Raw genomic sequence first — 2,101 nt, 5'->3', positions numbered from 1 at the left:
CCCTCCCCCGGCGCCCCCAGAGCCGGGCCGAGGAGCCCCCAGAGCCGGCCGCGGAGCCCCGAGCAGGCTCAGGTGGTGGCACTCACTTCCTGGGCCGGTAGTCAGGGATGGTCCTGTCCAGGGAGATGCGCTCACTGAGCCGAGCGTTGTATCCGTACTCCTCGTACTTGCCATCCGTCTCCTGGCCGTTTTCCTGCAGGGTGGCAGCCATGCCGCCCTGGCCCAGGCCGCCTGGCCCCTCCACCAGCCCGATGGGCTTGGCGAGGCCTAGAGGGGAGATGGGAAAGTGGGTCAGGCAGACCCAGGCCCTGCTGCCCAGGTACAGCCCGGAGAGCTCCCTGCAGAGCTGGGTCCCGACCACAGGCCCTGGGAACGGGCAGCCCCATGGACACGTGGGCCGGCGGTCCAGGCTGGGCAGGACCAGACGGCTCCACTGTGCTCACGGCTGTGTGTCGGTCCAAACCCTTGCAGCAAATGCGTCAGGTGATGCTGCACCTGTGGCCCGACGCGCTCACAGACACGACCGGTCTATCGCCAGGGAGACTGAGGTGGGGGACGCAGGTACATAGGAGCTCAATTTTTCCATGAAACCAAAAATACTCTGAAAAGTAAAGACTGAAAGGCTTCTTTTTTTTTTTTTTTTTTTTTTGAAGAGGTTTTCATGTGTGCTCGCTAGAAAGACAGAGAGAGAGAGACAGACAGAAAGTGAGAAATCACTCCCCAGGGAGGATGGCCATGCCGCAATCCCTTCTCTTCCAGTCTCCTCTCTGGATCTTGGGCACACACGCACACGCGCCCAGTGCGAGTTTAAGCCACCGGGTCCAAACCACAGTTGACTACATGGGAGTCCAGCAACGTAGCCATTATGCCAACTGCTGGTCCCAGAAAGACAATTAGTTTAAAAAATACTAAGAAAGTTGTGGAGGTTTTGTTTTTTTTCCTCCTTAATTTTGTCAGACAATACACACTCACTGATGGGAGAGAGCGAGCGAGCGAGCACCCTGGGCATGGTCGTGCCACCATCCCTTCTCCAGCCTCCTCACCCCGGCATTTTAGACATGCTCACACACGCTTGGTATGTTTTCAAGCTGCCAGGCCTGGGACTCGAACCACCTACTTAGCCATATGAGATCCAGCCACCCTAACCACCATACCATGGCTGGCCTACAAAGAATTTTTTTTAAGATTAAAGATAAGAAAATGTGAAGCAGTTGCCCCAGCCTCCGCAACCCTTCTCCGTCACCCAAACCAATCGAAGATCCACCCTATAGGTGAGTCCAGCGGGAATGCAAGCCCCAGGGGGAATATTTCAAACATATTCATGCACAGTCACGTGGGGTCTCACTCCACCGGGAACACCAACATCAGTATTTTAGTGCTCCATGTTATTTTTACACAAGTATGTATAGTGGCTTCAACTCGGCTCAGTACATAGGATGTTGTGCCACCTGCTCTCGTTCTAATCACTGCACCTCAAGCATTTCCCTGTCCCTAAAAATTCTCCATAAACATAACTATTTTTTTGAAGAGGTTTTTGACATAGGGCACATGCACTCTCCGGACAGAGAGAGACAGAGAGACAGAAAGCGAGAAATCACCCCCCAGGGGGGATGGCCACGCTGTATCCCTTCTCCTCCATTCTCCTCTCGGGATCTTGGGCACGCACACACATGTGCCTGGTGTGAGTTTTAAACCACTGGGTCTGGGACACGAACCGCGGTTGACTACATGGGAGTCCAGTGACATAGCCATTACGCTAACTGCTGGTCTCCATAAACATAACTTTTAATAGCTGCGGACATAAAGCTGTCATTGGCAGTTGCCCCATTTGTTCTTTCATCTGTTCATCAAAACTTATGAAGCATTGGGAACCAGCAGTTAGCGTAATGGCTATGTCGCTGGACTCCCACATAGTCGACCGCGGTTCATGTCCCGGACCCGGTGGCTTAAACTCACGCCGGGCGCGTGTGCGTGCGTGCCCAAGATCCCTAGAGGAGAATGGAGGAGAAGGGATTGTGGCGTGACCATCCCCCCGGGGGGTGATTTCTTGCTTTCTGTCTCTCTGTCTCTCTCTGTCTGTCTGGCAAGCACACACGCCCTA

Source organism: Tupaia chinensis, unplaced genomic scaffold (assembly GCF_000334495.1).
Source record: "Tupaia chinensis unplaced genomic scaffold, TupChi_1.0 Scaffold000211_1, whole genome shotgun sequence".
In the NCBI taxonomy this organism is placed as follows: Eukaryota; Metazoa; Chordata; class Mammalia; order Scandentia; family Tupaiidae; genus Tupaia; species Tupaia belangeri.
The sequence above is the reverse complement of the archived record's forward strand: the minus strand, read 5'-3'. Positions refer to the sequence as shown.